General features: G+C 35.1%; 1 long non-coding RNA gene across 1 annotated transcript; it reads left to right on the forward strand.

The window, feature by feature from the left end:
- The first annotated feature begins 3,939 nt into the window (after positions 1–3,939).
- On the forward strand, positions 3,940–4,487 carry LOC118682568 (uncharacterized). Its single transcript, XR_004978382.2, has 2 exons — positions 3,940–4,054; positions 4,167–4,487. It is a non-coding gene; the product is annotated as an uncharacterized lncRNA (long non-coding RNA).
- The last annotated feature ends 7,788 nt before the right edge of the window (positions 4,488–12,275 follow it).

Genomic DNA, 12,275 nt, shown 5'->3' on the forward strand with positions numbered 1-12,275 from the left:
TACCCTGAACAGGGTATATTAAGTTTGCCACGAAGTTTGTAACACCCAGAAGGAAACGGCGGAGACCATATAAAGTATATATATAAATGATCACCGTGACGAGCTGAGTTGATTTAGCCATGTCCGTCTGTCCGTCCGTCTGTATATACGCGAACTTGTCCCTCAGTTTTTGAGATATCCATCTGAAATTTTGAACAAGTCCTTTTCTTACCAAGAAGCTGCTCATTTATTGGAACGGCCGATATCGGACCTTTATAGCATATAGCTGCCATACAAACTGACCAATCGGAATCAAGTGTTTGTATGGAAAACTCTTTCATTTGACGAGGTATCTTCATGAAATTTGGCGTGTATTATTATTTAAGGCAATAATCCAAACTCCAAAGAAATTGTATAGATCGGATGACTATAGTATATATCTACCATATTAACTGAAGGATCGGAGTAAAGTGCTTGCATGGAAAATTTTTATTTTTGACGAGGTATCTTCACGAAATTAGGCTCGAGTTATTGCTTAAGGCAACAAATTATTCTCCACAGAAATTGGTCAGATCAGATCACTATAACGTTATTATTTGAGCGCACTGTATATTTATGGGGCGCATTTCAGGATTAGCGAGGTCGTAGATAATCTGAAAAAAAAATATTTCGCTTTGCATGCCGAATGCGTTATCAGTCCTCAATTTTCAGCAACGGAAGACTACATTACCGCTACTTTCTATATATTTTTCTGTGTTTCACTTGAAATAAAATTTTACAACTCTACTTTTACATACATTTGTATCGGTACATCATATTATATAACCGTATGCACATTCTTTTGACAAGTGTGAAACCCTAAAGACACAAAATACTACTAAAGCTACCACAGCAACATATGTAAATACATCAATAACTGTTTTTTGCTTCATAAACTCACCACGTTAGTCAAACATTGCAAAACAACGAATTCAAGTGCACACAACAACCACAATATCATGCATAACGGCACAAATAATGGCTGATGACTCTATCAACTGCCTTTAGAGTTGCAATGTAACGGTATACATACAGGTCTACGTTAAAGTGAAACATATACAAACACAAAAATACAGCCGGGGCTTAGCTCAGCTGTGGATTTCACTGAGTGGAGCCATTCAGAAAGAATAACGACCATCATTTGTTGTGAAATGATGTATAATTTAATACCCGCAAAGTCAAGTCCCAAATGACGTACCGAAAATGGCGAAAGACACGCGTACATACATGCACATATATATATTATATAACGAAAAAATAAGATATGAAAGAATATGTGTGTGCAAGAAAAAACGGTATACAATGACACTCACACATAGTAATGCTGTTTAATGAAGAATAACAAAGCCAACTAAATGGCCACGAAGTTTGATTGTTTTTCTTTCGGGCTAGCATCTAACCAAAATTAAAGGGTGATGAAAATTTAGTTGCCGAGTAAACTTTTGATTAAATTTCTTGTAATAAAGGTCAATGTTTTAAGTTTAGCAAAACTTAAAAGGGAGAAATGCAGCTGCTTTTCCCTAACTCCTAGAATAAACGAGCCCTGATGAGAGATTATATAATAACCTTTTAAATGTTGCCAATGTTATATAAAAATTTAAAATAAGTATTTTATGAATCACTTTATTACAGATATATCATTTTTGGCGTTGTTACCCGATCAAATTACAAACAAATTTATATTAGATATAAAATTCTAAAACTAATATTCCTTTAGCTTAGAAAACTTAGGAACTAACGAGAGAAATAGGTAGAACATTAACCATTTTATATTAGGAAATTTTAAAGCTGTCTTCAATAGCGTCTTCTGCTTATTCTGTTTCTACGAAACTTTTTCGACTGTGGCATTGGTGAGCATCAGCTTCATACAAGACAACTAGTTCCCATTTACAAAAAAATTTAAGAAAATAGGTGTCTGTGATTCGCTAAGCACTGGAGAGTAATGAATCGTAAAACCCTGCGTTGCAACCTTGCGCTAACATGTCCTCTGACATGTGTTGTAATTCTTTTTTTGATAAAGAAATTCTTCTTTCCTCCATAGTAAATATTTTGGTAGCCTTTTGAATTCCAGACTTACGTTTTCTCTAAAAAACTGTAATTAATTTTAAATTTTAAGATTTGAAAATCAACAAAAAACAATTTTTTGGTATTCTTGATTTTTGAGTTATTTGTCATAGGCGTCATTCACTAAACTAAAATAAACTAAACAGTAAAACTGATCTACGATGTTAAAAAAAACTTGGCAGATTTAAGATAGTGTTTATACTACTTTAAAAAGGTCTTCTCTGAACTTTCTCTTCTTTTGATTGAACTCGATAAACTCGTTATTATTCTTATACTCCTGCAAAATGTTGCTACAGAATATCATAGTTTGAAAGTTGAAATCCGAGTGAGTGTCTGTCCATCTGCGAAAACGCTCTTAATCGAAAACTTACAAAATATCATAACTAAGCACAAAATAAAACAGTAATTTAGTTCTTTATAAAACTTAGATTTGAGAAGATGATTTTTCGATGAAAATCATTGTTGGCTTATATCATTTCCAGCGTGCAATCGGCAAAGCTATGGCGCTTCAAATGGTCAGACGACTTTAGTTCTTGTACCAACACAATCTTATATAGATGAAGAGCCAATTCCAACCACCGAATTCGCCATGTTGTCATCAGAGAGAGACCCAATTATGCAGCACGACGTTGAACCGACTGAATCGGATTGAACTGAACACTGGCCTGAACGACAGCTATATTCCCTTTAATACGGGCTTTTCTTTAAACGAGAAGATGGCACAATATCGTAGAGATTATAACCATTTTCAAATTTTGGAATTATGCGTTGAATAGCGCGCTCAGCAAGAGCATGACTGTGTTTTGCGCAAAGAGCTCTTACCGTAGCCACCGGATAACGTAAATTTGCGTAATAATCTTCGAAAATTTCCAAACGTGGTTCCAACCGAAAAGATGACATAAGAAAATTGCGAACCTTACTGAACACACTGAAAAAATTTTACATAAATCCGTTAACACACATGGATGTCACTAGCTGCCAAACGCATGTAATCTCTATTGGTAGACGCTGTCTGAAGTTTTCCACGAAGTTTGTAACATTCAGAAGGAAACGTCGGAAACGCTATAAATAATATAGTATAATTGATAAACGTGATGACCTGAGTCGATGTATACGCAAGTTAATCTCTAAACCCTTGAGATGTCGATCTGAAATTTTGTATACGCCTTTTTCTCCCAAACAAGTTGTTCATTTGTCGAAACCGGCGATATCAGACCACCATCGGATAGGGCAGCCTTATAAATTGATGGATCAAAATCAAGTTATTGTATAGAAAACTTTTCGATTAGGCAAGATATCTTCACAAAGTTGACTGTGGAAAATTGTCCACAAAAAAAAAAAAGTCTTCTAATATATATTATTCAAATCGGACTAATACAGCATAAAGCTGCAATACAAACTGAGCGATCTAAATCAAAATATAGATCTTTTTATCGAAATTAACGTTTTTGTAAGTTGTTTCTATGTTTACGAGTAGAAGAATACCTTGTATCATTTTCAAATAAATTAGCTCTACTGGCGTAGTTGAGCAAAATACTAGTAGTATATAGGAAGCGCTAGTGATTCAATTACGGATCAATATATATAAATAATGTAATATTGTTTAAAAATATCGAATATTTACGGTGGAAAGTAGTGTTTCATTAACCTGTATTTTAAAGTTTTTTTTAATAAGTTTAAATTCGTTTGAACCTGTGCACAACCCCAGTGAAAAAATCTCATATGTGTTTGATAACTTTTTTGCGCCGCTTTCCATTTTTGGTTTCTCTTCAACTCGAATTTTATTGTTGTTGTAGTTTGGTTGTCTGCTATCAAAATGGGAATAATTCAATTTATTTTTATGAGTTTATAGATCCATTGATATTTTCTGTTTTAATTTTATTTCATTAAATTCATTTGTGAGTATGTGCCACTTTTTCTGTGTTTCTAGAAAGTTTTTGTGCTCACACCACCGAAAATCACACACTCATATGTATGTATATATGCATGTATTTTCATGCTCTATAAACTAAACCATTTTTTTCCCATGTTCATACCCCGTATGTGCGTGGTTTTTCCTTTTTCTGTGTGTACGTTGGAGTTAGTGTCCACTTCGCTGCTTTAATTTCTTTTCGTGTGTGGCAAATTGTGCATATGTAATGTGTGCATAGTGGTGTGTCGAGATTTCGCGAATGTAATGGAGCTGACTGGCGTAGCAAAAAATGGGTGAAGAATGAAAACCAAAACAATGCCCAAATGAATGGAGAATGAATGCATAACATTGGTTACCACGAAATGAAATATTTAAACGATCACACAAAGGAATTGTTGATCACTACGTCCATCAGATATTCTTTATACGTGCTTATATTTGTGTCTATATTATATATGTATAAATAAAATAATGAATTTGTTTGTTTATTCTTCTCGGTGGATTAATAATATTACTATGCAGGCAATATTATCAACACCCGCTGTCAATGTCATGGGACTGAGCAGTATTCCTTTTGTGGTTTACTGTTCGTTCACATCAGTTTAGTGAGCGTTACATCAACTGAGTAAGCTTCTCGCACTCTGTAAAGTATGTATGACTGTCTATAATAATTCGAGTCCTGACCGGTCATTGACCAATTAGTAGCTAGTAAATTTTATGAAAATTAGCGAGGTGAAATAATTTTTGGACTTTGGCGTGCATTGTTCTGCTCTGGCGAGGCAATACTTGTAATTAAAACATTTTCTCTCACTCACTCCGCCCGAATGAACTAAGTGAAATCGAATTCAAACTCCTCAGCATATTTTTTATGTACTCAAGTAAATTTTTCAATCCATAAGGGTTTCATCTATCTTAAGCAGTATTTTCGTCGTCCATGTGTAATCTTCTGCTCGGTTATCAGCCACAATACAATACATAGCGACCTCCTAATCGTCAAAGGGGTTAGTCCATTTCAAAATCCCCAAAACACTCCCTTTTTCAATGGCGGACTTCAGCCGAGCATTAGAAAAATAACCCTAGCCGATCCAACACCGGGGTATCATCAGTCCTATCGCTAAGAACTCCTTTCTGAATTGAAGAGTTTTTTGTTTGGAGATTGAATTTTTTGGGGTTTTAAGCCTCTCCCTCATCAAACAAGTTATAACGGCACAAAACAATATAGGTATATTGTAGCCTTTCTGTATCTGTATTCTTTCGCAATCACACCCTCAGTATCAGGTACAATTTGTACTCTTTAAATTCATATCATTGCTTTGGTCAAGCAGAAATGATTTTTGATGAGTATTGGATGGGACTTAAAGGTTTTAAACCAACCTGAACTACTGACGAATTTTCTTTTAGGGACCCAGGAGTTTCACATATGTATATCTAAAATACCGACATCATACAAGTATATTATAACAATGTGCATGGGATTAAGTGGATTTAAATTTTCTTAATAAGGATTTATAAAATACTGCTCCAGTTCCCTACATACTTTGAAGCCTTAAAAATAGTAAAATTGAAAATTTTACGTGCGACTAAGAAATATTTTTGCTGAACGTTCTCAGCGTTAACGGGAGGACTCATACTTGGTTTCCTATTATTTGTTTTACAAGGCTATAACATACAAGTAGATCCCTATAAATCGAATAACGAAAACTTTTTGAAAAATCATGTTTTTAAACAAGAAAAAACGATAACTTCACTTGTATTGAAGCTATAATCCCCTTCACAAATACAAAAGATCCCTTACCAGAACTTGATTCCGATCGGTTAGTTTGTATGGTAGCTGCATGCTACAGTGCTCCGATCTGATTCATTTTTGCATTATTGTCTTAGGCAATAACCCATGCTAAATTTGATAAAGATATCTCTTCAAATGAAAAAGTTTTCCATACAAGCACTTAATTCCGATCGTTTAGTTTGTATGGCAATTATATGCCATAGTGGTCCGATATCGGCGGTTCCGAGAAATTAGCAGCTTCTAGGAAAAAAGAACGTGTGCGAAATTTCGATATCTCAAAAACCGATTATATCCGAGATATTATTTTTAATATTAACCTACTTAACTCAAATGGCATACATGTGATAAGATCTCAGCCAACATTTTATGTCCCTGACGCAATATCATATTGAGTTATCGTATTTTAACAGTTTTCAACATAACCGTTATTAGCGTATTAGGCGTGGTTATCATTTGAGATAACCGATTTTCACAGTAATTAAACAAGCTTTCAAAAGACTTTCTTTTAAGAAGTTTGGTTGAAATAGGTTATGTAGTTTCTGTGATATGCTCATTAACCCTTTTAGTGGGCGCACCATACCCTACTTTTACAAATTTTCAAAAATGCCCCTTACCAGCTCTATACGTGCAAAAACACATTTTAATTTGGAGCTTAGTTATAGCCCTTTATACATATGTTTGCGCTTAACGGCACTTCGTGGGCGTGGCAATAAACCGATTTCGTCTTTTTGCATTACCAAACCCCCTTGCCAAGCGTGTATTAAATTTCATCAAGATATCTTATTTTTTATCAAATTATCGCTTGCACGAAATGACATATGGACAGACAGACATGCACTCGCCTTGTCATCATGTTCAGTTATAACTCTATATATATCTCGATTAGATTAAAATGTTACAAAACACCGTTGGGTGAACAAAGCTATAATACTCTGTAGCAGTACCTATGTTGCAAGAGTATAAAAATTAATATTTTGAATAGGATATTACAATATAAGAATCAAACAGAACTAAACGGATGTAAGAATACAAACGATGTTTTTAGTTTTCCGGTAATATTAATGAATATATCTTTTTGTGAATAAAATAACGAATTGGAGAACAAAATATATTTTAAAAATTATTGTGAATTTCGATGGACAGATGTAGTAGATGTATGCCTCAGTTTGCAATAGATGCTTAAAAATTAATATAGCTATATGAAAGTTTCATTATTTTTCTCTGCCCATGTGTTGATCTCTCTCCGTATAAGATAGCCTAAAATATTAGGTTTCGACCTAGTTGGAATGTCTTGTCCTATTTTTCATGAACTGCGTTTTTCTTAAATTACAGCATTTCATCCACGAGATTTTAATTAATACAGTTCGACTAATTGGACGAGAAACAAAATTTCGCTTTTTCCACCTCAATAGCAATACTTTTCTATCATGTTAAAAAACTGCAGCATTTTATATCTTCTATTCAAGTAAAGTGATAACGAAAACAAGAAAAAACGTTAACTTCGACTGCACCAACGTTATAATACCTTTCACAGGTATATATTTGTATTTTGTAGTTTGTATGGCAGGTATATGCTAGAGTCATCCGTATATTCAGGCAGACGGACAGACGATTATGGCTAAATCAGTCACGCAGATCATTTATATATAATTTTTATTGAGTCTCCGGCGTTTCCTTCTGAGTGTTACAAACTTCGTGGCAAACTTAATGTAGCCTGTTCAGGGTATAAAAACGCAAGCTATAACTCTCCAGCCAACATGTGGTAGCTCAGCACTGCTTAAAGCTCACTATTTTGATGCATGTCCACTGTCAACACAGGCGCAATTTTGTTCTACATGTGAGTATTTATAATGCATATATGTGCATATAATTACCCATGCATACATATATGTAGATGGTTACGGATGCGTGTGTGTGACAGTTGCCGCAGGACTACCTAACACTTGCAATTGCAGGCCATAAAATAAGGTGAAACATGACCAGTTTGCAGTGAATGAATGAACGAGCGAATGCATAAAGAACGCTTCTTCAGAGGATGAAAAAGTGGAGAGTAAAAAAGAAATGAAAAGAAAACACTGGCAGACTATATTCAAGCTGTCCAAGCAAGTGTGTGTGTGTCTAAAAGAAAGTTGATTTAAGGGCAAAAAGTAGTTTGTCACTGCAGCTGACTGTGTTTACTTTTCCAGTTCACATACATACACATATACATACATAACAGGCTAGTGGCTAGCTTGTAGCAACTAACTGAGGTCAAGCAATAAAAAGCGATGAGCTAAAAACTGTTGGAAAAAATTTAAAAAGGAGGTAAATGACACAAATGGAAGTAACTATAATTTCAAAAGTTTATCCGAGGCAGCATATATGCATGTAGATATATATTTCAACTACACCTTGGTTCGTATTTAGTGAAAAGTTTATTGGCGCTTAAGCTGCTCAGCACTAATGTAAAGACCAATAAATGTAAATGACTTGTAACGGTACGGCACGACACGACTGGCTGAGCAGTCAATAAATTTTCAAGTGTCGATTTTGAAAAATGTTTAATCAATTGTTATGTACAAATGCAGAAATAACAAGTAAGGAAGGGCTAAGTTCGGATGTAACTGAACATTTTATACTCTCGCTAAGTCAAATGGTATACTCGTTTTAGATTTCTTTGTGGATCTTGCCGCCTATTTTATGTTGACCGATATTTTCGGTAAAAAGTCAACTATAGGCACTGGGGTCCACATATTCAGTACCTAGGGGCTTGAACAGTTTTGGTTCAATTTAGAGAATTTTATTCACGCAAAGTTTTACCCCGATACAATCATTTTTGCTTGATTTGCATACTGGAAAGTGAAAGAATAAAATGGAATTTAAAATGGTGTTATATGGGAAATAGGCGTGGTTGTAATCCGGTTTCGCCCTTTTTCGTATTATAACATAGAAATATGAGAATAATGTTATGTACCGAATTTGGTTGAAATCGGTTAAGCAGATCCCAAGATATAGGGTTTCACCTAAAAGTGGGCGGTGCCACGCCCACTGACTAATTTTGAACGCGGTTCCCACCAAGTCATCTGATACCATCCCAGAGATAAAATGTAATGCCTCTGTCGTGTTTAGTGCTTTGTTTATCGCGCTTTTAGTATTTTTTAACAGTACCGTTATATGGGGAGTGGGGGGGCTTGTCACCCGATTTCACCCATTTTCACACCGTCAATAGAGGTGCTAAAAACATTTGCTTCCAGTGAATTTTGTTATTATAGCTTTAGCAGTTTAGGAGATATGTACATTAAACCTATTAGGGCGATATCTAAATTTTTACTCAAGTTACAGCTTGCACGGACGGACGGACAGACGGACAGACAGTCACCCGGATTTCAACTCTTCTCTTCATCCTGATCATTTACATATATATAACTCTATATCTAACCTATTAGTTTTAGGTGATACAAACAACCGTTAGGTGAACAAAACTATTATACTCTGTAGCAACAAGTTGCGAGAGTATAAAAATGAAGATACGACAATAAAGAATATTTATTACTAGAAAAAAATGTCTTAGTTCTGGGCATTCTTGAATTGAAGGGAAAACGAATCATGTAAATACGTAAAATAAATTGCACGGAAACTATAACACTCTTCATAAATACAAAAAATTTCTTATGAGAATTTGATTTGATCGGTCAGTATGCATGGCAGCTATGTGCTATAGTGATTGGATATGAGCAATTTCTTCGGTAATTTCGATGTCAAAGATGCATTATGCGTCGGAACTAAAGATAAGCTAGAAAACCGTTTGGAAACATTTGCATAACCGTCACACGAACTAACGCAAAAAACATGATAGACCGAATTTCCATCTGCAAATCGCTGCAGAATCGACCCGTTTCTGAAGCGGATTGTGACTGACGATGAAAAATGGGTCACTTATGACAACATCGAGCGCAAACGATCGTAATCAAAGCTCGGGGAAACGGCCCTGATGGTGGCCAAGACCGGATTGACGGCCAGGAAGGTTTTGCTGTGTGTTTGGTGGGATGGACAAGGAATCATCTACTGCAAGCTGCCATCTTTGATCAACAGAGGCCGAATTGTGTTCCATCAGGACAACGCCAGGCCACACACGTCTTTGGTGACTCGCCAGAAGCTCCTGGAGCTCGGATGGGAGGTTCTAATGCACCCACCTTATAGTCCGGACCTGGCACCAAGTGATTACCATCTTTTCCTGTGCATGGCGAACGCGCTTAATGGTGAGAAGTTGACCTCAAAGGACGCCTATGAAAATTGACTCTCCGAGTTGGCAATAGGGACGCAGTCTTCTAAGAGAGGGGTATAATGAAGTTGGCATCTTGTTGGGAACAAGTTTACGAACAAAACGGCGCATATTTGACTTAAATCGGACAAATGTACATAAAGTTATCATCTTTTAAAAAATCAATAAAAAACCGAACGAGCTTTTTACTTTACCAATATATATGATAATATAATAGATGTTATAGTTAGGTGACCATATTTGTCCAGGCGAAGTCCGAAACGCTTTTTTTTAGTCACCGATTTTTTCAATATTATAATTCACTGAAAATCGCGACATATTGTATAATAGGTGAGAGAGCAACACAATTTTATTCAATTCATTCTTTTTTTTTAAATTCTAAGCCCGGACGGCCGGGACGCTCCACTCTAAATCCGGACTGTCCCGGCCAATCCGGGACGAATGGTCAGCTAATGTTATAGTAATGTGAACTTAACAATTGTCTGACGATGAGGAAGATTGGTAGTCGGGCCATGTAACGGTCATTTCACTATCATATGCGAAAAAGAGAGAGTGACACTGACGTTGGATACCATAGGTTAACAGTCTCCACAAATATATTATGCTACCTCAACATCTCGCTAACTTTAGCTCAAAGGTTTATTTTATAAAATTTAAAATTGAATTTATTATTTCCATATCAATATCAAGTCTGCTAACTTCAATGCCAGGTTTCGTTGAAGGCCTGAAATCGATAGACTTCACCTGGGCTCGATATGTAATTATTTGTAGTGGATACCTCCATTATAAAAAACATTACATCCTTGATAAACTCGATCAAAATTTCTATATAAAGCCTAAACATTGACATTATCTTCTTACATCCAAAATTCACATGAGTTTCATTACCGAAAGCAACACACAACTAACAAAGCTGGTAAAAGCTTAGTACCAATTAATCATGCTTGGTGCCAACGAGTCCAAAGTAGAGTAAAATACTTAGATATTTTTTTATTCTCGTTTTAATTAAATTTTTTTAAATTGGTAGTGATTGATATGTCACCTAAATTCTTTTGTACTAAGTCTATCAGTTATACAAACATATTTAGTAACCTTAAAGCAGCTATTGTTTTGCACTGACTGAAACTCCGTCTATATGACTAAACTATGTACATCTCTTAATGTGTAAAAGGAAATCTTTTTTTAGCACGAAAATGCCTGAAATCACTAACTAAAAATAACTGAATCGCTTTTTTAATATATAAGTTCGACTTTTTTCTTCTTTGTCACTCTGTAGTCAGCTGAAAACCGTAATGACCTATTCGAACACAGTATCAGACGTCACAATTAATCACCCAGATGACTACAAAAATCACTTGAGGATCAACACCCAAGTATACAAAAAGTAAAAAGGTAGAAAAACTGCATTACAAAGGCCATAAAGTAATAAAAACTTATTCTACTGTTGAAACATAAAAAGATTTTGCCAAATACCAAAATTCATAGAGGTGCCATAGAACAATACAAAAACACAAAAAATATTTTTAAAAAATCACAAGCTCGCATACAAATAACAAATATGGTGCCAGTAAACAAGTTGAGCAGATTTGGTAATTTGCAGTTTAAAAAGGGTTCAAGCGGAGTCGAAAATCGATCAAATACACTTTGACAAGGGTTCGAACATTTCAAGTACAGGCGCTTCGTTCCACGGTCGGTGCTCCCCTTTGGGAGTAAGGGTGTTGGTGCACACAAAAATGTAGCTTTGTAAGTTGGCCACTCGTAGAATTGTTCTTTTGACGTCGTGCGGTGGCAAAATGGCTTATTAATATCATTTGTTAATGACGCTCATGTGACGTTTATACGAAAGTCTGCAACAACAAACATATTGACAAATGACGAACGGTACCGGAGGAAATAATGGAATAAAAGAAGATTAGGAGCTAGGGGACAAAAATTTCGAAATTCAAATGTGCTGTAAAACTCTTGAGAAGTGGATTACAAACAAAGGTATTAGAAATAGAAAATAATATTTTTTATACGAAAAGTTTTGCAATTCATCTATTGAAAGGGATTTCTTAATTGCAATGTAAAACAAATAGAAAAATTGGTTTGTAAATTTTTTTATTGACTGAAAATAAAATTCATAGCTTCTGTTGGCTAGATCGTATCTTCTCTATATAACTAAATTTAGCCTGAAAGAAGAAGTTCGAAACAATTAGTTATGAATGATGAGGTAAAGTTAATTTAGACTTATA

This window comes from Bactrocera oleae, chromosome 5 (genome assembly GCF_042242935.1).
Source record: "Bactrocera oleae isolate idBacOlea1 chromosome 5, idBacOlea1, whole genome shotgun sequence".
Taxonomy (NCBI): Eukaryota; Metazoa; Arthropoda; class Insecta; order Diptera; family Tephritidae; genus Bactrocera; species Bactrocera oleae.